General features: G+C 37.1%; 1 protein-coding gene across 5 annotated transcripts in view; it reads right to left on the bottom strand.

The window, feature by feature from the left end:
* The window catches only part of LOC145670240 (growth arrest-specific protein 2-like), a 370,305-nt gene that overhangs the window by 216,436 nt on the left and 129,132 nt on the right, over positions 1-24,737 (bottom strand). The window contains exon 1 of one of the 5 annotated variants that reach the window (XM_081738639.1): positions 16,085-16,643. The exons of the other annotated variants lie outside the window; for them this stretch is intronic. The gene's annotated coding sequence lies outside the window, so the exon portion shown is untranslated. Of the gene's footprint in view, positions 1-16,084; positions 16,644-24,737 lie in introns of those variants that run through there. 5 annotated transcript variants of the gene reach the window in all.

Genomic DNA, 24,737 nt, shown 5'->3' with positions numbered 1-24,737 from the left:
GTGCCGGAATCGAACCCGGGTCTGCCGCGGCGAGTTACAATATTCAGCATAAGGTAATTCGATTGAAAGAAGTCACAATTAATCTATATTTTTGGTAATCCATCAGATACCGCCTGCAAAGTGTTCTGGGACCTCATTACGTCTCAGTCTTTTGCAAAATCTGAGGATTACAACACACACACACACACACACACACACACACACACACACACACACACACACACACACACACACACACAAGGAAGAAACAATTATAACTGCTATGACGATTATCGCAAAATAAAACGCAAATTTTGCGTTACCCCGCCGCAAACTGATATGTTAAAAAGACCCCTGACATTGGATAGTAGATAAGCTACTTAATACATTAGAAAATAACATATTAAGTTTAAAAATAAATTTACGTACGAAAAATGTTCCTATAGCTTGAAGGAGTATGAAATGAAAGGAAGTACTTACGAGGTAAATATAAGTTAGTAAATAATTTGTGTATGCGGTGCATAATAGCAATATCTTCGTGCTATCATCCAATGTTTTGAGTGCCCTTATTAGATTCAGTCAAGTGACTCACTGATTTTCATTGCACAGTATACACATTGATGTCATTCAAAACAGTTAGCAACCAGTTCTATGACCAGTACAGTGAGTTGACAGTGTTAATATTATTAAAATAACATTTATTATTATTTATTTCAATGATACTACTCATGGTGACTAGAAGGCCCACAACCAGCCACAGAAGTTTAGAGGGGTCATGAATATGTTAGGGGGGCAAAGTCATTAAATATTCTCTTACCAAGCTAAATTGGGTTTTTGTATTAATAATAGCATTTTGCGTAGGGGCCAGGCCCTCCCTAGCCCCTCCCCCTGGTTGTGGGCCTGGTGACTAGGATTAAGTCATGTAACATCTTTACTTTGAATGTTGCTTTCCAAAAGTAGCACTAGATAATTAATTTTCTTTTGCAAATACTATCTAGCTGTTAAGAGCAAATATTAACAACTGGTTTGTGGAATTTGATACGTTTTAACAGCCGGTTCGGGCGAACAGGCTGAATGACACCACTAAGTGGTAAGAAGAGATGAAGCAGGAACAGTCTACGTTTAGGAGTAGTTTACGCAAAAGAGATGCTAGTGAGTTGTTACAAGTAATAATTGAAAGTTTATACCACAAAAGGCAAGGGAATATAGGCGCGGGAAAGCCAGATTTAATTCCCGTTTGAAGCTTATGAGGTTTGTATCCCACGTTCAGCTATAGGTGCACGTCTCATATAGCTCGAAAAGAAAGTTCAATTCCAAACCAACATGGAAATATGCGCAGCCGAGATAATAGTTTGGCAATCAGGACTCACTCGGGCTCAGAATCACTATCCTCAATGGGGTTTACGCTCATTAACTCTCGCACTTCCTCAAGCTCGGGCTCGCTATCTCCAATGAGCTTGTAGTTGCTTCTCCCCGAGCTCATTAGCCAAGTGGCTCAGGCTTGCTCGGACTCGGATTCACTAGCCTTATTGTAGCTCGCTCTTCTTCGGACTCGGGCTCACTAGCATCAATGAGGCTCGCACTCGCTCGAACTCGGGCTCAAATATCTCAATGTAATTCGAGCTTAATCGGATTTGGGCTCACTAGCCACACTGTGATTCGAGCTTGCTCGAACTCGGGTTTACGTGCCCGACTGTGGTTCGCGCTTGTTTGGATTCGGGTTCACTGGCCTCACTGTAGTTCGCAATTGCTCGGACTCGGACTCAATAGCGCCATAGCATCATTGTGACTCTCGTTTGTTCGGATTCGGTCTGACCAGCCTCAATTTGGCTCGCGTTTGCTTGAACTCAGGCTCATTAGTCTCAATGTGGCTTGCGTTTGCTTGGACTCAGGCTCATTAGTCTCAATGTGGCTTGCGTTTGCTTGGACTCAGGCTCATTAGCCTCACTGTAATTCGAGCTTGCTCGGAATCGGGCTCACTAGCCTCATTGACATTCGAGCTTGGTTGGACTCGGGGCTATTAGCCTCAGTATGGTTCGCATTTGCTCTGACTTGCTATCCACTTATAGAATTAGTATTCAACCAGGATTGCGCTCATTTATTGGGCGCAAGAGCTGAGCTCGAGAGTTTGGATATCCCTTGAATTCAGTATTTAAAAAAAAAAAAATAATGTAGAAAAGATTTTGACTTTTGATTACATGGACTAGGAAGTCTTCTGTTGGAGTTCTAAAGAAATTTGAATGGAATTAAGAAATTAAAGACTCAGAATCACATAACCGAACAAGTAAGAGTTAGAATATTCTCGTATCATACAAAGGAACTGTAACTGGAAAGGAAGTTCAAAAGGAATGTTGCTTCTCAGCAATATTATTATATTTCATATCTATCTAGAAGAGATATAGAAAATGATCTGTATGAGGAAGATGATATTTCGGTAAAATAATTAGGTATAAATATTTTGAAAACGGTACAGCTTTTGTTACGAAAAACTTCGAGAAAAGTGAGATTTTATTTTTATTGCATGAAAATAAGTGCTAAAAAGTCAAATGCGATGGTGACTGCAACAAAAATGGACTGTACTAAACAGGAAGAAAGAAAGTAGAACAGGCTAGTTTTCTTTACATATGCAATATTATTAGTAAAGACGTGAACTGTGAAGCTCAATAAATGTATGAATTAGAAATTTGGAATGATAAAACGAATGCCTAAGAAAGGAGAAAGGTCTACTTTGTGGATCTTTGAAGAAAGAGTTAACAAGCACATTCATAAAACATTTGGAACCATATTCGGAAACAATTTTACGTGTGGTTTGGGTACTATTAAGGGTTTGGCTAAAGCATGATTATAATTTTCATATTTAGAAGCGCTTCGGCATATTACTCACGACTTATGTAGAAAGATGCAAGCTTCGTTCGACTTTTCTGCAGGGTTGTCCAAATACATTACTAGGAAAAAGTTCTCTTACTTTGTTTTCTCCTGATGTGTTTGGACAATCCTGTGGAAAGCGTGGCTTCCTCTTTCGAGATAGGTAAAAAGACGTGGATAACATTAATTAAAGTGTGATATATTCCAATTTGCAACCAACTCAATTTACGTCCATTTAGCGATCACCTCTGAATGACAGGTAGATAAGATTTGACAGCTATGATGAAATAGTCCAGTTTCAGATCCCACAGTGACTAATTCCTTGAACGAAACCTTTGGGAAGCAGGATTCACTAAACTGATTGTTAGGTCCAATTATTTTTAACTGTTAATAGAAATAAATTAATCAAGGTAGAAAACACAAGTGATCACAAAAGCTTGCGTAGCTCTTTTAAACAGGGTATTAACAATTACTCAAAAATAATAGAATAATGATATAAATGGTACCAGATCAAAAGTTTTGACTGGATAATGAAAAATATATGAAATTTCCTTCTCATTTTAGTGAAAATTTTGCAGTATATAGGCCCTATAAAATTTAGAATTTCATTCTATATTTTGGGACCTCCGTTTCCCTTTATGTCTGTAATAATATCTTATTATAATCCTGTAGAATTGCCTTTTAAATATTGGTTTTCTACATTAATTAATTGTTCCGTAATTTTTACTTGTAATACTAAAAGTGTCAGTATTTCTAGGAGTAAGAATGATCCCGATTTAGAGTAGGACACTTCTGAGCCAAGTGAGAGTGCTGACGTAAATTTGTATGTGAGGCACTTTCTTAACGTTTTGTCTAAAACATCAGTACGTCTGAGAGATGAATTTACCGTATTTATTATCTGAATCGGAGAAAATATTTGTTTTATAAATCAAGGATAATAATAATTTTATTTTAAGTGTTGTGAACAGCTTATAGACAAAAATACAGCACTATGTCAAAATAAATATACAGTATAAATCATTTTAAACAGACCAGAAAATCTATAATATAGAATGACTATTAGAGCAGGTTCAGGCCTTTGTCAGAAGGTTAATATATTAGAATTATAAGGTTCAAACTAGTAAATTTCATAATATACAATTAACAGAATTATGCAAATTAAAGTCTCATTTAACTAGCATTTAAAAGAATGAGTCAACCTTGTTTAAAATTGTACATCCAGGATGCAAAATCTTGGTCACTTATTGTCATATTTTAACATAAAAGACTGTTTCTTTGAATAAAAGATTATAACATAAAAATACACTGACTGTGAGGATACACAGCAGCTAGAACGCTTGTCATAAGATTAAAACAGTTTGCTTTTTGAAAGAATTGTTCTGTTATTTCTCTTAACATATGTGCATTTAAAATTATAAGACATTGTCACTCTTCCCAGTATTTCACGTTTCGAATTTATGCTATCAATGTTGATCGATTTCTAACACTATAAATCGGCACTCTCATTCATATATTTTCTAAGCAATATTCGCTACTATACTTGTTATTCAATACCATTTGAATAAAGAATTTATCAATTTTTTTCCCCTTTCCGATAGAGATTGAAGTCCCCAAAATGTCCACAGCTTCAATTTTGTTAACAATTGTGTTAGATACATTGTTCCAGACAACTGAACCAAATTCCAGTTTGAATCTAAGAAGTAATAATAATAATAATAATAATAATAATAATAATAATAATAATAATAATAATAATAATAATAATAATAATAATAATAATAATAATAATATCTTCTCAAGCTGAATTGCTGGTAACGCTATAATGTCCAGAAATAAAATACGGATGCTCAAATTTGATTATAGTGAAAAGAAAGAATTGGAGAAACGGTACAGAGCACGTCAAGGAATTAAAAGAGTTTCTATTGACAAATTTATCTATTCAAGATCAATAATCTTCAATATTTTGAGAATAATTTGAATAAATCCTCCTTGTGAGTACTGAGAATCATCTAGAAGATATTTTCACACACTGTAATTTGTCAGTTAGAATCGAGTGGGCTACAAATTTTTAGTAAGCTTCCTCCTGGTAAAAGGATAAGTGTTCTCGCCTTTACTTTAGAGCAGCGTTTCTCAAACTGTGATCTATGAGGTCTGCCTCTTGTTGATTTCTAAGATTGTACATTAGTCCAGGAAAGATCAAATAAAATTCAATGAATTTCGTATCACAGACTTGAGAATCTCAAAGATAGTTTGGAAGTTATATAAGCAAGCGTCTTTAGCTTCACCTCCCAGGACTTTTATGAAATTTATAATTATTCTATTTACCCTGTAAAATACTGTTGATAGCCTTCAATTATTAAAAGAAACTTATATGTATTTTATTATGTTAACACCAATACAAAATTGAGGTAATTTTAATCTATATTACTTTGCAAATATAACTATACTGATAACATACACTGCAAAGATTCACTAATAAACATGCATTTGCTCACGAAGGGAAAAGGGCATTGAGACCCACAGAAAATTCAGACTGATAAAAGTGGTCCCCACTTGAAAAAAGTTTCAAAATCGCTGCTTAATTTTAGGTCAGAGTATATTTGGTGTTTTTGGATCCCATGTCAAACTGTAGAGTCATGTCTCATATATATTTAAGTCACTGTTGAAACCAGACAATGTAAAACGATAATCACGCCTGTTGTTCTGTATGGTTGCGAAACGTGTTCGCTTACTCTGAGGGAAGAATGCAGACTGAAGGTATTTGAGAACAAGATCCTGAGATGAATATTCGAACCCAAGAGGAACGAGAATGGGGAATGGCGGAAACTTCATAACGGGGAACTATATAATTTATATCGTTTACCAAACATTGTTAGTCATCAAATACAGAGGCTCAAGTGGGCAGGTCGTGTAGCCAGGATGGAAGAAAGTAGGAACACTTTCAAAGTTTTAACTGGAAGTGCAATTGGGAAACGACCACTAGAAAGACCTAGACGCAGATAGAAGAATATTAAGATGGATCTCGCAGAAATAAGAATATAAAGTAGAAACTGGATCCAGTTGGCTAAGGATAGAAGCCAATGAAGAGCTTCTGTGAACGCGGCATTGAACCTCCGGATTCCATAGGCCAGTGTTGAATTCAGGCATGCTCAAGAGGGGGGGGGGGGATGAGCACCCCCCTAGAATATCCATAATTACTCATGCATTGAAATATTTGCTTTGTTCTGTTTAATTTTTTCGGAAATAAAAGTCTTAAAAGCAAGGATTTTTTAAAAAAGAAAATTAGTTTCTTCTTTTGCCCAACCTAATTGTTCTAATTAACAAACCGCGTTCTCGTATAAACTCGACGTTAAATAAAAACTTGGAAATTAGATACAGATGCACACAAATGCTTTACAACGTTACTTAGGGGAAAATGGCAATATGTTGGTTATTGCAATCGACCAGATAATAACAAGTTGCGAGGTTTGTTGCAACAGAGTCCTGCTGCTCAATTCCAATCTATAACAAAGCTCTCCCCTCCCTAAATTTTGATTGCTCCCCTTTGTACAAAGGTCTGAATTCAACACTGCCATAGAGTGAGTTAGTTGAGACGAGATGTTATGTTAAACATCGAAGGGCTTATGCAGAGTTGTTCTGACGCGTGATTCGTGCAATACTAAAGAGTTCACTTACATACAGTATGTTTCCTGCAGTAGTCAGCCCTTTAGTATGACTCTAATCATACGTCAAAACGACTCTGCATACGGCGGCGAGGGTCCCATTTTGCAATGGTCTGCGTCAACGCAACGTAAATCTGCGTTTTAGTTGCGGTAACAGAGATAGAAGTTATAATTGATTTGTGCAAGTTTTGCGTTGCGTAACGCTCCTCAATTTTGGGAAGGCTGGTTAGGAATAAGGCCCCGGAATAGATATACATACGATCATGATCGAGCAGTTGCGTAAATTCAAATGGCGATGGGAAATTATGGCATACGCAAATTTTTGTCACAATCTTATTTTACCATATAATCATCATCAGCTCAGTAACACCAGCTGGAACTTAGAATGCTTGAAAAGTAAAAGACAGATAACTATCCATATTAAGTCACCCAACAATGGCTTCAAAGCAGCCTTCAGAGTAGTCCAAATATCTTTTTGTGTCGGCCATCTTTGTTAATTGCCAATAGAAAAAAAAAAAAAACATTAATACTTCAAGGATGTTGACAAAAGTACAATTTGCAACGAGCAACATTAAGAAACCTTTCATTACCTTATAAAATTATGTGTACTAATCTACGTTCAATTTCTGTCAGCTACTAAAATAGACATTAAAGATTGAAACAGTAAGCAAATTCCCACTTGCAATCATTAAGTATAAATCTTCCATAATCAGCGGTTCTGTAACAAATTAGAGGGTACTGTTTGTTGCACGTTAACGACGGACATATACGAACTTTCAACCACAAACAACGATGTTCATTTACTTTAGTCTAATGTTACCAATTTAAAAGCTATTCATTGAGAAAATTGCTTCAAGCAGTGATCTGCTTCCCGCTCTGCTCTGGCACTTGAATGAATATTTCTATTCCTGCAGGTTTAGATTAATTTTGACAGTGAAGAGCATGATCTATGTTAAAGAATACATATGCATTTTGTTGTGTAAATGCTTTCTATCTCCAAGAAATAAATAAATCGTATTAGGGGATCTAGTTTAGCTACCTTTTCATTATTTCCGAACTCTATTAAACTTCACCGGACTGAGACACTTGAAATTTAGAAATAAGTGGTCATTTTTAAAAACCTCTCTTCTTCAGTTTTCTCTTCGGGTTTTATTTTCATTGATCCCAAAAGAACATGGATTCATAATTGTCATCTGTACAGTCATCTGTAAATTATATATATAATCTTGTAAAGTTCTACGTGAGGAGGAGTAGAACACTCAATGATCCACTGCAAACTAAACGGTGTGACAAACATCTTGGCGTTTGAAGGCGGCACTCCAAGTTCCCTTTTAATGCTGATAGCAAATGAGAGGCCAGCGGTATTGCCACGTTTATTTTGTACACATCCACATCTATCCTCTGCCACGTGATCACGCTGTAGTTCGTCCGATTAGCCATAACCACACCCCTTAGCATTCGGCAACATCGCGTCACAGCTTGCATTTTATTCGTTCAGCCGAAATGCCAAGATGTTTGTCACAGGCTGTAGAATCTTTGGGCCTTATGCACAGTCGTTTTGACGTATGATTAGCGTCATACTAAAGGCCTGACTACTGCAGAAAGCATATGTTAGTCGTTCTCTTTAGTATGTCTCTAGTCAATCGTCAGAACGACTTTGCATAATGTCCTTTAGGTTTAGGTGAGGTACTTCCAAAGCCCCACTGCAAGACAAGAAAGGGGATTTGACCAGTCGAAATTCTTATCAGTGGTTGAAATCCTCTCGGTTATATAGGTGTTCCAGATAAGGCTGTGGCGCTGCTGTTCTTCTGTCGTCATATGACCAATCGTGTCGCTGCTGTCTCCGTCGTCTCCAGCTATAGTACTCCGTAGTAAGACGCACATGATTGATGTTTGTAAATAGAAGCACATGCCAGGTGTTTGTAAACACAACCATGCTGGATATTGGGTCAATCCATCTGAAGTCGTCCAAAGATAAGGAAAATGGTTGCTCGACCATCTCCGAAAATTATAGAAATTGGAGTGTTATGAATCTTGTGTATGAGAAGGTCAATAACATTACGTTTTTATATATACAAGTGTTACTGAATGGCGGCCATCTTTGTTGTCGGTGGAGTGCCAATTTTTGCATTTCCAAGCGTTTACGAAAACTACAGTTAATTGTTAAGAGACCGAGACTGGAAATGCAAAAATTGGCACTACACCGACAACAAAGATGGCCGCCATTCAACAACACTTGTACATACGACAACGTGAATAGTGTTATTGACCTTCTCATACACAAGGTTTGTCACATTCAAAGTTTTATAATTTTCGGAGATGGTCGAGCAACCACCTCGTATGGATTGACATTACAATATATGCCATATATTCGCTTTGAGTCACTTAAGAATCAAAGGACTCAATTTGAGTTTTCTTTCACTATAAACAACGTAATTTCCGGCACAGTTCTGACACTATCAGCTCGTTCTGGAATGAAATGAAATATTTGTTTTAAGTCCCACGCTAAATGCTAAATGAGGCACTGATGATGAGAAATGAATGAAATGGTGGAACGAAGAAAGTAAGAGGAAACAACAGAACAGTTCGTTCTGAAGTCGCTAACAAAAAAATATTTGCGGGACGTCTATACTTTTGTTGGTGACTGTACGAGAAAAAGTGTCACTGAAACAGTACCATTTGTCTTTATGACCCGAAACAATAATATTCGAGGCACTCGGGCCCTTTTCTCAACAAAAGAAGTTCCCGAATGTTCAGATCTCAGATTATTTAGGACTACTACAATAAACATGAAATCTGATAATTTTGATGTTTTGTGTTCAGAAGGTTGCAAGGTTTGATACACTAAGAAAAAGAAACTCATTAATACTTCAAAGGATGTTGACAAATGTATAATTTGCAAAGTGCAACATTAAGAAACCTTTCATTACCTTATAAAATTTTGTGTACTTAATCTACATTCAATTTCTGTTTGCTACTGAAACAGACTTTAAAGCTTGGAGCAGTAAGCAATACATTTAAGTGTGAAACATGGTAATTTTGATGTTTTGTGCTGGATCTCTTTTGCATTTAAGTTAAACCAACCTGGATCCTTAGAGTTGCTTTTTTTTTTTTTTTTTTTTTTTTTTTTTACATTTTGACATTTTTTTTATATATTCTTTTGAATTATATTTGAACTATACCAACTGATACAACTGAGACACATTGGATTGTTTCGCATGGATATAAGTACGATCGATTTTTGTGATATTTCCCATTAGTCAAAAGAAAACTACGAGAACACCTAACAGCTGAAAGCAATATTGAGAGTTGTAGGGTTGCTACGAGGTTGTCTCGTAGCATGCGCACGATACAAGACGTGCTTTGTGGAATTTGAGACAAGACGTTTGTGAAATGTGTCATCTCTTCCAAACTGTATCGAAAAAGAAACTAATTTTTAAAACTGTTTCAAAAGGAAACGTGGTTTTGGATTCAATTCCAGGTAGGAGCAAAAAAAAATCACGATCATTCACTTCCATTAATGATCACTCCCCTTTAACCTGAAGGGCATAATCGTGCGATGTTAGACTAAAAAATTAATTTCATTTTCATTTTGTTTCAAAAGAAGTATTCAGTCAGAAAGAGCTATCTCCCTTGGAACAAATACCAGCATTCATTATCTTAAAAGTCTAGAAAATACCTAAACTTAATAGCCAACCTTTGGAAATCAAGTGTTATTAATTATTATGTAAAAAAAAAAAAAAAAAAAATGTGACTTGTTGATATATTAAATAAGATGCAATAATACCTGTAGTGCACGTTAAGCGTTATTATTGTCTAAATGTTATCGATATGAACTTGGGTGTCTGAACACACATTTGATGGAATTTTGTGTATGCCATTGGTATACAGCAGGCTCGTAGGTAGGAGTGGCCAGGGGGCTTTAGCCATCCTGTAACCACCTTTAGCTCTTCCTGAAACTTTCAGTTGTTCATTTGTGTATATATATGTATGGACGTAAGGATGAATTCAAGTTAGCCCACAGAAAAATGATTACTCCCCTTCCTGGCATACGTTCTGGCTATGAGCTTGATGTAATATGTACACAGGATGTTTCAAAATAACACCGACAACGTTTGGGAGGTGATTCCCGACACCAAGATAAGACAAAAAGTATATACCTTACCTGGGTGCACAAATGCTTCTTTTCGGAGTTATAGGCTGCCGAAAACATGAAAAAATAAACTTTAAAAGGTCCTTAGCTCCAAAACTACGAGACCTATCGTAGTCGGGTCAAGACTTCACTTAGAAACTAGTATGTGCCCTATCCAAATATCCATGTTTCAGAATCCTGCAGTACTTACACAACAATTTTTATAGAGGTAGTTGTGAGTACTTCAAATTATATGTCTGTAGCCAAACTCCCTCTATAAAAATGGTTGCGTGAGTACATTGGGATTCTGAAACACGGATTTTTGGATAGGGCACATATTAGTGTCTCAGTGAAGTCTTGACCCCACTACAATAGGTCAAATAGTTTTGGAGCTATGGATCTTTAAAGTTATTTTTTCATGTTTTCAGCAGTCTACAACTCCGAAAGGAAGCATTTGTGCACCTAGGTTGGTCTATATTATATATATATATATATATATATATATATATATATATATATATATATATATATATATATATATATATATATATATATATATATGTCTTAGTGTCAGGAATCACCTTCTAAACGTTGTCGGTGTGGTTTTGAAACACCCTGTATATAGGTTTGAAATTTCGTGTACAAGGGATGTGCAAGTATAGAAATCGATTAGTTGGTTGGTTTGGAGTTTAACTAACGTCCCTCTCAGCACCGACGCTATATCAGGCGTAGGCCGACACCACCGCACCGACAGGGATTTCAAGAAAATCGAAGACCTTTACATTGGCTGCCCTAGTACCCTTTCTAATTGTCACAGGGGCATGAACTATACCTTATTGTAAAGCTTATGGAACACAGATTCCAAAGAGCTAACTTTTGCGGCCCTCGTGGTAAACTCGTAGATTTTTTTTTTAATGAGAATTTTTTGTTTTTGGAAATTTGTGAGAGTCTGACAACACTGTTACTTGTCGCACGCAGGAAAAATATTTTCACGTGTACGCTAGACATTGGGTACAATCATGTAAAAAAATGAAGAGCGAAAGTTCAATACAGAAAAAATCCGAACGCGATTCCTACGAGAATCATCCTGTACATATTTTTCGAAATATTTTGGTCTACCCTGACGTTGCCAGCCGTAGCGACGCCCGTAATTGTCACAAATATATAAGCCATACCTCGTTGTAAAGATAATGGGACACAGATTCCAACGAGTTAACTTATGTGCCCCCTGTGCGCAACCCGTAAAAGAAAAAGAAGAAACCAAAAAATCGAAAAAATACATTTTTTCAAAGTTTGTGGGACACTGGCAACACTGTTATTTGTCGTACGCAAGAAAAAAATGAAATGAAATCTTTGAGTTTTACGTCCCACAGTTATGCCGGTTAGGCTAAAGGAGACGGTGATGATGAGTAATGAATGAAATGGCGGAATGAAGAAAGTGGGAGGAAACGGGAGTACCCCGAGAAAACCCACGCACACGGTGTTTATCCACCACAAAGTTCACTTGGCGGGGGCTGGGATCGAACTCGGAACCCCAAGCACCAGAGGTGAACGCTCTACCACTGAGCCACCGCGGCTCCGCAAGAAAAAAAGTTTTCGCATATACACAGAGTATCACTTGTTAGTATGTTCATTTATCTTTATTGATACCGCTTTTTATGCTTGTAGCTCCTTTAAGGGAAATTTTCCCAAATGCTGAGGGAGTGGGGAACTAAGACCATCCTACTTTCCCCCCTACCTTTCCTCTGCGGGACTCCCAATGTGGATGAAATGCACAACGTTGGAAAGTTTCATCCTTTCTGAAGAGATATACACCTAAATCATCTCTTTAGGTTAATTAGGAGCCGAGCTATGGAGGTTTAAACTGCTGACTCAGCCCCTGAGTCGTTGGTCCTGAAAAGGTTAACGTGGAATCCGAATTACATGAGCTAACATAAAGGAATCGGACCCCGCGGCGGATGTAGCCCGGGCTGGGGCCGGGGGGCCTAGGCCCCCAGTTCTTTGCGTAACAAAAATAATTTAAACTATTATTTATACATTTTTGAAAGTTTATTATAAACTGTTGATATGCGTATCATAATCTGGATTCTGGCTGGCCTCCCCAGTTTTTACCTTCTAGATGTGCCACTTGGTCGGACCCAGGTCTATGCTAACTAATGATGCTAACCATACACACACAAGACAATTCTGTGTCGCCACTGAGTGATATACCAATACACAAGTGTGTACAGTAGTGTTAAAGCTGGACAGTACCTATTTACTTCATAATAAGCATCGTCGCATCAAACATATTTGTTTAAAACAATCTGACATTAGTATGTTTGTAGATACTACAACCTTAGATTCGTATCAATCCCATCATCATGAGCACACAACATACTACTTAGTAAACTAACCAACATTTTTGAGGTGGTCTTCCTTTAGTTCGTCATGTCAGCCAGTGAAATCATAATTGAATCGAAAAGTTATTCTTTCAGAATGGGGAATATATTGACAACACAACCTATTTCCCTGAGTGGTCTGTTATTTGGCCACGTCTCTAAGTTGGCCACCCGCCATTGTTCTGGAACCTGTATTTTCCTATTAGGTATGCATTATTTATTACTTTGTAAGTTGGCCACCTGTCTTATCTTGCAGCTTGGCCGCATTGAAGCAATCTTAAATGTATATCTGGATGTTAAACGTCTGAATATTTGAGAGTACGAGATCATTTTCATTAAGAAATTACGGTTAGATTAATGTTGAAACGAAAGAGAAAAACAATAGTCCCAACTTGTTTCCACTGTTTGGTGGTCCTCAAAACCCACTAACGAAGTGAATCTATTTGTGAATTCAGAACAAAGGACCGGTGGGTAAGGTTGATATGAATGTATAGCTTTTCTCTGGAACTCTTATCTGTCATATGAAAGAAAAAAATGTGATCTAGCGTTTCGTATAAAATTACATTTAAGTCATCGAATGCGACTGGCGAAATTTGATTCATGTAATATTTTTATATTGCAGTTTTAATATGTATTATTTAGTCGGTTGATTCGAAGCTTAATGTCCCTTTCAGCACTGATGCTATATAAGATGTAAGGGTACGGTTTAACGTGAAATCAGAATCACATGAACTCTCACTGGAAACCGAACCCCGGTCTCATGCGCCAAAGCTATATACGTTAATCATATAACCATGAGAGAGCTTCACAAACTGATCATATTATATATATAATATTTTCAAAAGTCTCCACATCCCTCTGCCTTGGCCATTTTTGCCTCTGCCATTCTTATCTCTTGTTTACTTTTATTTCATTCTCTCTTTCTCTTTCTTTAGTTGGCTATCCATTCCTCAGCAGGTTGAGATGAGACAACTTTTACAACATGGTATTTTAATATCTTAAACCATGCCCTTTTATAAGTATACTTTTTGTTATTATTTTTTTATTTATTTTTTACAAAGAAAGAAGAAAAACTGATATGTAGTATGTTCGATCTACAATAGTTATTTCTTCAAAATACACTTATTTTCCGTAAGTGGCCATTATCAACAGAACCGATGGTGGTCAATATAGAAACGTTCTAATGTGCTCAATAAATACGTAGAGAACTTTCAAGATTAATTTTAAATCTCGCTGTGTACTTAAAAATATGGAATAGTGGGCGCAGTGGCGGATCTAGAACATAAACATGTGGGTGGGAAGTAGCCAGACCCAGACTATACTAGTATATCATGAGCAAGGGCGCCCATGTTGCGGTTTCCAAGGGGGGCAAGTATAAGCGACATTTCAAATATAATTTCAAATTTTGCTGTAACTAATGTAAAAATTCTATCGGGTTTTCGATATTCCAAGTACAATTTCCTCTTAGGGGGGAGGACAGCGCCCCACCTTGCCCCCCTGATGGGCGCTCTTGATCATGAGTTTACAATTTTTCATTGATCCTGCAGAAGTTTCCAACTTAACTGTCCCGATGGATTTATGGTTAGGTTGGACGTTGACATTGTGGACCTCAAGTATTGTTTTACACGTTGCCTAACAGAAAAACTGAACTGAAATCATATCTAATGTTTTAAAAATTTTCTAATAAAGAATAAATGGCAACGTTTACTATAAACTTTCAAAAATGTATAAATAATAGTTTCAAATATTTTTGTCATACAAAAAAACTGGGAAGCCTAGGCCCCCGGCCCCTAGCTGGCAGTCCAAAATGGCAGACAAATATTGCCTCGTCATCTGATCGTTCATCGTCCTCCAATTGTCAATTGCTTCCACCGATAACTCGTGAGTTTGTTGCACGTTGATCAGAAATAACACTCTTGAAATTTGAACAATAACAAATAATTGATCTTTGCCCTCAAGTAAATAATAATCATGTTTCATCTAGTTATAAGATTCTATACAACTCTTCCTGAAAAACATTTAAAACAGCGAGCACAGCTTTCACACTTTCTACAGACAGCTTCGTCCGCTAGTGGCACTATTCTTGCAACCTAACATTATTCCCAATTGATATGGCATTTTTACAAAAGCTACCGATTTATTGGCAATTACATGTTTTACACTGAAGAATGAGAATGTTAAACATAAATAACGAGATAATTGTGTGTTCCGAAGAAATTAATCGGGACGCCAGGACACAAGTTCGTAATAAGATACAATCCCGTAAAACATGGGACGTATATGAACCCTAATGATGATGTCCACCACAAGCAGGTCCAGCACCACCAGAAGTGTGCGCCGTTCTGTCAGGGGTTCTATGTTTTGAGTTCTCATTAAGGATCGATCTCAGGATAGTACCCACAAAAGCTCATTAGTTAACTAGTTCATATAGCCAGTAGTCACTTCAGATTTTACCAGGCGGGACTATCCACTAACATAAAAGCTTCAAGTTTTTTTTTAGTATAGCCAGTGGCGTATTTAGGGGGGGCTTCCGGGCTTAAGCCCCCCGAAATCTTTCTTACTATAGTCAAATATATGAAATATCTTGCAGAATTTTCACATTTTCAGGCAAAGCCCCTCCCGAAACAAAATCGTAAATACGCCACTGAGTATAGCCTACGATTTACTGAAAGCATGTTTCTCAAACTCAGGGGCAGTGGCAGATCTAGAAGATAAAAAATGGGGAAGACAGTGAGAACCAGATTATGTAAGGTATATCATGAGTTTAATATAAACTTTGAAAAATAGACTATATAAATAATAGCTTAAATTATTTTTGTCCCGCAAAATAAAAAAAATAAAAAAATAAATAAAACTTGGAGACCTAGTCCCCCGTCCCCCGGATAGATTCGCCACTACTCAGATTTTCCTCTGCCCTCCCCAAATGACACCCCTGGATATAGTCCAACAATCGTACTATTCTGGTTTTCCCTGCTTTCATTATTATAATGAAGTCTGATGTAGAAAATTCAAAGTTTGTTCATTTTAGACTGAAAGTAAAACGATAACTTTAGCACAGTACTTACTTCACACGTTCTTGTTATCATTTCCTGTTGTAGCAGAAACCCAAACACAACAAACATTGCACTTCAACTTATCCAACCTTTCAATAACAAAACACTTTTTTGTTGTTGTTGTTAGAACGAAAAAAAAAAACACTAAATCCACAGCAATAGTCACATGTCTCTTAAAATTTCCTGTCAGCGAAAACACACACAGACACACACTTGAATTCTAAGACAGTTCTCTCACATGATTAAAGAAACCAAAAAAAATAAAACTATCTTGTCTTGCTTGCAGTCACCGGCACAAAAACCCACTGACACGCACCCACCACCAATGTTGCTTTGAAAGTTTTTTCTTCACGCAAGTTCTCTCACTATAACGCCGCTACGGACAAGAGAACGCAATGCGATCGTCAAGTTTTTCTTCCAGCAGAAGCTGTTGCATGAGTCACAGCTGAGAGATCATCGTTGCGGGGTTTCGTTCTTGTTGTGGCACTACAACACAAGTGAAGAAGAAAACTGCACGTTGTGTCTGTGCTTTGGTGTGTTTGTGTGTTCACAATCTTCCCTATTCCTCGACAACTCGCAGTCCCGTTAGCCACAGCCATTAAAGAAAACAAGCGAAGAAAGAGAAAGAAAAAGTATATAAACAAAAAGAAAAACTACTTATTTTATCTTTTTTTTCTTTTTCCTAACTCGTAAGAGCGCACATCTGATAATCAGACACATCTTTGGCCCTCTGGTGGAGGCAAAAGATTCTGAGAAGCTACTACTAACAATATCATTAGCCCCGTTTACCAACCAACCTATTTTTGACAAGATTTTTTAAACTGTCTGTTCCGTTACATTATACAATATTTATTTCTTGTACTCAAGAACGCATGGAAGTTTATATTTGTGGTCCTTCGTCTTATACCGAAAGGTACACTTTTGTTTGTAATGTAACACCTCTCTTCAGCGTCCAGGCTACACATACAATGGGTCAAAAAAGTTTCCGTACAGAATAATTCAACTTATGTGTTGTTATATACCTTAACAAAGTAAAGGAAAGCAAATTCCAGTTTCTAGACCTATGAGTTTTATGAAGACAACTGCATAACAAGAATATACATAACCTAATAACACGTTTGCGACAGATAATACCGTAAGACGGGGTTACTTTGCACTAGATTTAAGGAACTTTAAAGAAAAGCGCATGTAACTTACGAACATAATGTTTTAGAACACTATTTTAAACATATAATAGCTAGATTTATGAGGAAAACATTTGGGCAAGTGTATTAGTAAACACTCAATATGACAATAGTTATTGAAATATAAACTTTGCTGCAAAGTTACCACATAGATGGGGATATTTTGCACAGGAGAATAATAGAAAGAAATGCAGAGAAAACGCTTGCAGGGACATGGGTTTAGAAGTAAATGCAGAGAAAACTAAATAAATGGAAGTGCGTCGGGACCGGAATACAGCAAATTATGGATGCGTTAAAATATTAAATAATACTTTTGATAAAGCGGATAGTTTCAAATATCTAGGATCAATATTAACAGAGGAAAATCATATTCACGAAGAAATTAAATGTCGACTAAAAGCAGGGAATTCGTGTTAGTATTCGGTCCAAAATCTCTTGTCGGCGCGAATTCTGTCGAGGAATTTGAAGCTTAAAATATACAAAACGATAATCATGCCTGTTGTTTTGTATGGCTGCGAAACATGGTCACTTACTCTGAGGGAAGAACATACACTGAAAGTATTTGAGAACAAGATTCTGAGACGAATATTCGGACCCAAGAGGAACGGGAATGGGGAATGGCGGAAACTTCATAACGAGAAACTACATAATTTATATGGTTTACCCAACATTGTGAGGGTCGTCAAGTCTGGGAGGCTTAGGTGGGCGGGTCATGTAGCTAGAATGGAAGAAAGTAGAAACGCTTTCAAAGTCTTGACTGGAAGACCAATCGGAAAACAACCATTAGGAAGACCTAGGCGCAGATGGGAGGACAATATTAAGATGGATCTCGCAGAGATTGGAATACAAAGTAGCAACTGGATGCAGTTAGCTAAGGATATCATAGAAGTCAGTGGAGGGCTTTTGTGAACGCGGCATTGAACCTCCGGGTTCCATAGGCCATAGAGTTAGTTAGTTAGTTATATATTAAAAAAAAAAAAAAAAAAAAGTACGCTCAACATACGAACATGATGTTTCTGTGCAATGTTTTCCCTTCAGTATTTACACACTTCACTTCCTACACAAAACTGCATCGAGTCTACAAATATTGATATTAGAATGATGGTATCGGTATCAGTACTTAGTATTAATTATCGATATTTGTAAAGAAAATTATGTATTTTTTGGTACCGACACAGGAACCACATTTTGATAGTTTAGCATATGTCCACAAAATTGCCAATCGGGAACAGAAAAAAAATCCCCGTGACCTGATTTCCCTTTTTTGCTCATTATGTTCAGAATATCATCGCAAACTTAATCAGTTGAATATTTATGGAGTTTGGGGCTTTCAGGCATAAGCCCACCCAAACTGCATGTTTAAAAAAAAAAAATAATCATTTCTATGCGTGTAAGTTCAATCACCCCCCTCCCAAAAAAAAAATCTAGTGATTTCTTTTAAAAACTAAGCGTTTCTGAGTGAAGCACCTCTCAAATAGTGATGAGCAAATGCAAGACCAAGACCAAGACCCGGGTGGTCTTGGTCTTGGTCTTGGTCTTGCACATGCGGTCTTGGTCTTGGTCTTGCACTGGAACCCTCGGTCTTGGTCTTGGTCTTGGTCTTGCACACCTACTCTTGGTCTTGGTCTTGGTCTTGCACACCCAGTCTTGGTCTTGCTTGCAAGAGTCTTGCAAGTTTTGCTTTTAAGAAATCTATGATTTTCATAAGTAAATTTTATTCTGGATATAAGGGATAATAAATCCTACATTGCGTCAATAGTGAGGGAAATACAATGTATGTTTCTAAATGTAATATATTTTACCTTCGTGTAAGTGTGATGACACTGTACAACATAGGCGATGACCTTTACTTTTTTTTTTCAATGGGTGATCACGCTTCACTACTTATAAGATAAATCACAACATTTCGTAATATTTTTATATGTTTTAACAGATCCAATACTCCACTGGTTGCCAAACTGGGGAGGCTACCCCTGACAGTGAGAAGCATGAAAGAAAATCAAGACGGCACAGATTACTGAAATACCATAAATTGCAAAATTATTTTTACACTCTAAAGGCGTCAGATTTTTTTCTTTCCAACCACGATTAGCTCATCTTTGTATTGAACAAACTCTCAATTAAATATTGAAATTTTGTTTTACTGATTTTAATATGTACTGTATGGGGCAGAAACAAGGACATTACGCAAAAACGATGAAACAATTAGAATTTCGAAATGTGGGTATGGAGAAAAAAGGAGAGAATCAGCTGGGTTGAACGGAAAACGAATGCGAAGGTTTTAGAAATAGTAGCAGTAGGGGAGAAAAGAAGAATTTTAGATGTAATTAAGAGGAGGACATTGGCTGAGGAGCAGCTGTATTATGAGGGACGTGCTAGAGGGAGGGGGCGAAGGAGATTGTAGTTGAAGAAAGATATTAAGACAGAAAATTGCTACGTTAAGACGAAGAAACTAGCTGAGGACCACAGTCATCGAAGCTTCTCAGCTGCAGGAAGTGACCTGCCAATAATGGCAGAATAGCTATTATTATAACGATGATGGTATGTTTTGCAATATTGACCAAAAAAGAGAGAAAAAAATTAAAATAATAATAATTAAACCTCTTAATATTTTAGAATATGAAATTAAATTAAATTTGTGAGTTTTACGTCCCACGTTATGCCGGCTTGGCTAAAGGAGACGATGATAATGAAAATGGTGGAAAGAAGAAAGTGTGAGGAAACGGGAGAACCCCGAGGAAACCCACACACACGGTGTTTGTCCACCACAAAGTTCACTTGGCGGGGGCTGGGATCGAACGCGGGACCCCAAACACCAGAGCTGAACGCTCTACCACTAAGCCATCGCGGCCCCAATATTTTAGAATAATGTGAGTGAAAACTGAAAACGACTCATCTGTCTATGTTTTTTGTGTAAACTCAATTTATATAAATACTTTTGACCTACATTAGAAATACATAATAACGGCATCAAACTTCAAGTTATTTGAAATAAGTACGAAATCACTCTCAGTTATGAATATCAGGGACGGATCCAGGACCGACTTCTGGGGGAAGCGGTGGGTTGTCATACTGCTACTTTTAAGGGCTCCAAACTTTGGGATGAGTTTTATTTATATATATAAAATAAGAAAGTTTCCTCTTCTGGATCCGCCCTGGTGAATATAGATTATTTATTGTTGTATAATGTTATATCGTTGAATCCTAGATATGCCGTATACCTAAGGGGGCTATAAGTTATATTGATAAACAATTATTCAACGTATAAGCATCCACCTATGAAATCAAACTTGCGGTCACATGCGCTAAGTTTTTGTCAATGTCATGAAAATGTTATTCATAAAATAAGTACACATTAAAAATTTCCAACGGATGCTTGAACCTCAGAGCCAAGGCCATACCCATGTAGTCGGCACCTATGGTGTACGGAATTGCCGATGTTCAATACTAAATTTCTTTAGTTTTGGAAGAAGAACACATTTACTTTAACGTCCCACGATTATTACACTGATGCTAAGGGAAACAGTGATGATGAGAAATGGTGGAATGAAGAAAGTACGAGGAAACGGGAAAACCCACGCACAGGGTGTCTGTACACCAAAGAAGCTCACATAGCGCAAGCTGCGATCGAACCAGGGCCCCATGTACCAGAGGTGAACGCTCTGCCACTGAGCTACCGTGTCCATAACACGCTCTAATTTATTTTTGCTTATTCACTTCATATGGACACAACTATTCTTCGTATGATTTCCCAAAATCCAATCATGGGCCGTCGTGAATGATCAAATGATGACCAAAGTAAATCAGACACTGAAGTTATTATAGCTTGTAACAATTCATAGAATTATGCTGTCGGTCGTCTCGTGAACAACCGATTCAAAAAACGACATACTGTAGCTAAATGTTACAGGAGCAGATTGACTCACATGGATTGCATAAACTACTGGGAACACATTCACTCCGGCGGTATTTTTACTGGAGTCAAGAAGTTCACGTGAAAGATGTAATGATTTTTCCCCTTCCTTTTTACATTCTATAAAAAAATCAAGTAGTACCGTACTTGTGCAAGACTCTTGCGCAAGAGTCTTGGTCTTGGTCTTGGTCTTGCAGGTATGGTCTTGGTCTTGGTCTTGGTCTTGCACCCCTTGGTCTTGGTCTTGGTCTTGCATCGGGATTCCTGGTCTTGGTCTTGGTCTTGGTCTTGGTCTTGCATGCAAGACTCTTGCAAAAACTGCAAGACCAAGACTCTTGCGCTCATCACTACTCTCAAACTATTTTTCTGGATTCGCCATTGTTCGTAATTTATTTTCTAACAAGAAATCCATTCCGGCATCTATCTAAATAGGAAATTTACCTAAAATTAGAAGACAGGAGGTAACAGCAGTAGTAACCCCGATTAGAGGCTGAAACCAAAGGTGTCCAAAACTCATGAGGTCGGTGCTCACGAGTTCGGAACTCATGCTCACTTGATCTCAACCTCACGAAGTAAGCGTGAGGTTGAGTGAGCGTGAGGTCAGACTAATGATGTGAGCGTGAGGTCGAAATGAAGTTGTGAGCGTGAGGTTGAGTGAGGTTAGGTCAAAGTGGTCACCTCTCGCTGAAAGGAAACTGCCTTTTCCCAGTTTTATCTTTATATATATGACTTTAAAACGTTTCACACTTAAATTTCAATTATTGTTTTAAAGTCCCATTATAGACAGCAGTATTCTACGAAATTGGCTTAACTTTGACGGAAATTCTTGTAGGTGATATCTTTCAAACTTTTTCAGGCTTTACAGTGATTTCCATATCTCTACAACAACACACCCTCCGGGTAATTAGAACTGATGTTAACCCTAGGAACACCAAGGGGGGAGAGGGCTCTGAGGCCCAAAGCCATTAGTTTTTAATGGAAGCCAAAATACCTTGATGTTCCTAGGGAACCGCCAACATTCGAGCCAAAATACGGTTAGATATTCTATCTTGCGGTGGCAGTTGAAACTTTCCCTTTACAGTTCATGGTTTTACCGACAGAGGACTGTGCAACTCTTTTCATATTTTGTGCAAAGTTACCCCTGATGTACACTCATGTCAAAAATTATTGTCGCATATGTATAAATATGTTGTTGTATTAATATAATTTGATAACGAATTCGCCCAGTGTTTCTTACAATGTTAGTATGTATACAATCGGCAAAGATATGTATGTGGCAAATTTCATGTCAAAAGAGCAGTAAATACGAACAATAAAAGGAAAATAGAACTTTCTTATCCATTAGCAACATTTTCTTTTACTCATTCTAATTTTCGTATTTATAATTCATTTCCTATTAAATTTACCAAAAATATACATTTCCCGATTATACACAAAGTATCAGTATTAATAGTACTCTGCAAAATCATTATCAAATTATATTCTTACAAGAAGACAGTTATAGACATGCGACAATAATTTTGGACATGAGTGTACATACAAAGTAACGCCATCTTCGGTACAGAAGAAAATGGAATACACATGGAATACTGACCATATTACAAATCAAAGAAGTTTCCGTACACATAAATTCACGTGAATAAGGGTGCTTGTATGCGTTGCGACCATACTTAGTGATCGGTTGGCCATCCTTTAGCCTTGAATATTTCTCGCATTCGTTTCTGCATTGCTGTTACTAACTTTACAATGTAATGTACTTGAAAGATAGATTTTTTCCACTCTTCACGTATTCAATTTTTAAATGGTCTTTGTTTCTTATATTATATTTTCTAATGCATCTTTCTAATTCATCCACACATGCTCAATGAGATTGCAGTCTCAGGTGATTGTGGGGGGACTATGAAGTTGTTTTGGCACATTATATAACAACCACTCTCACTTTCCGTGCACCCAACCTTCCGTCAGGAAGAAATTCAAGAGTCAATCTCCTGCAGGAAAAGTTATGCTCACAGTGTTTAGGGACTCACAAAGGCCATGGAAAAGGAGTCAACAATAAACAGTAAAAGGTAATGTGATATGCTAGTAAGCAAGTTGAAGCCTGTAATTCGTAATAAACGCAGATGTCGATTGTCGGAAGACAATCTTGTGTTGCATGACAATGCGCATCCACACACCGCCGCCTATACCGCTCAAACTCTTCAGTCGCTGCGTTTTGAGATGGAGCATTATGTATATAGTCCCGATCTCGCCCTGCCGAATTACCAACTGTTTGGTCCACTTAAAGATGCTCTCGGATTCAGATTCGATTAACAGATGAGGGATCAGTTTCCAATACCATTATTTATAATAATACCAATACCATTACTCCTAAGTTCACTAGATTTTCATTCAAGTATGTATATACTTAACTCCCTCACGAAGCTGGATGAACATTAAAAATTTGTACTCCTGAGGAACAGAATCCGGGATAAAAATTACCAAATGCAGGCTACAATACACACCTTATTTGGATTGGATTGTAGCACCAATTACATCGAAAGAAATATAAATTCCATTTTACCTCTGTTATCAGTATATTGATACGAACTTAAGACTTGACAAAAGTGGTAATCTTTATTCTGAGTTATCAAGCGATTGATTGCTACTACTTGAATCGTTAATCTCAAGTTTTTGAGCTTCCCATTAATAGTATTCACAGACTGTATACCGAGTATTACGCTGAAACCAATTGTAGATAAGGAGACCTACACAGTTAATGTAGATAACAGGAAGAGAGTTATATACGAAATAATTGTTTCCGGAACACAATAATCAGTAATCTTTCGTATGATATGTAAAAATTAAATCAAAATAAAATAAACATTTTATCTAGATAACCTTCGGATTGGATAGAAAGGAAGAAAAGTTTTTCCATAATTTCCTTCAAATATTGGTTTTCTTTTTCTTTTTTCTTTTTTTTTCTTTAAGCTTAGTAGTTATTTTTAAATGCTTAATTAGATGATTAAGAACTTTAGATAATATAAGATTATCATAGATCAATATATCTGATTTTCAATGGGTGTCTTATAGTTATTTCCTCAAGCATTGAGAAAATTATAATAAAATTCCATCTACAAATGTGTGTGGTCTGCAGCAAACTTAGTCGTGAGAGTTTGTGCTGGACAACTTCGTACCAGGCCGGTAGCCAGCCCAAAAATGTTGGGGGGGGGGGGCTGAAGTTAGAGGGGGTTTGATCCAACCATATTATAGTTCATCACCATGTTATAGTTTATTTTGCAAGCGTACCGTGAAACTTTTAGGGGGGCAGCAAAATTTTAGGGGCGCCTGGGCCCCTAAACCCCCTGGATATGGGCCTGCTTCGTACCCGTGGGTTTTCTCGAGCTTCTCCCTTTTTCTCTTACATACTCATTCCACCGATTCTTTCAAAATCATTCATCTTCATTAATCACCCGTTTCCTTTCTTCTAAAGAGCACAAGGCTAGAATGTTAAGTGAAGCACGAATGGATATAACAAAGTATGGATTAAGAATGGCGATTTAACATGGGTCATAAACAATTTTTGTTATAC

This window comes from Thermobia domestica, chromosome 14 (assembly GCF_964235325.1).
Source record: "Thermobia domestica chromosome 14, izTheDome1.hap1.1, whole genome shotgun sequence".
Taxonomy (NCBI): domain Eukaryota; kingdom Metazoa; phylum Arthropoda; class Insecta; order Zygentoma; family Lepismatidae; genus Thermobia; species Thermobia domestica.
This window is presented reverse-complemented; position numbering and strand designations above follow the sequence as displayed.